Source organism: Rhopilema esculentum, chromosome 17, assembly GCF_057945365.1.
Source record: "Rhopilema esculentum isolate cy_ngs chromosome 17, ASM5794536v1, whole genome shotgun sequence".
Classification (NCBI taxonomy): Eukaryota; Metazoa; Cnidaria; class Scyphozoa; order Rhizostomeae; family Rhizostomatidae; genus Rhopilema; species Rhopilema esculentum.
The window spans coordinates 128503-128905 of record NC_142831.1 but is presented as its reverse complement, the minus strand read 5'-3'; positions in this window follow the sequence as shown (position 1 = coordinate 128905).

Below are 403 nucleotides of genomic sequence, written 5' to 3'. Positions count from 1 at the left end.
TTTCGTTTTTCATTTTTCATCTTTTTCTTCGCCAATCAAATTTTCGTCAGCATTTTTTCTTTGAAAATGTTTGTGACATTCAGCAATGTTTGCTGTTTGTTTTGATTGAAAACAAATACCTGGGATCAGATGAATCTTTTGCCCAAAACAAAGAAAAACTAACCCCATCAAAACGCTTACTCATAGGGCTCTGCTGATATTTGTTCCCAGTCTAAACTCGATCCGGAACTTGAACAACTGAAAATATTTTCTTAGAGAATGGCTATCCAGAGGTTGTCATTTCGGTTTACACCAAGGAGAAAATCGCAAGTTTCTCGGCCGAACTAAAATTGGTCCGCAAAAGTGCCCGCTTCATCTAAAAGTACCCTGGAACGGTAACAGTTCCCTGCGTTTTGAAAGTCAG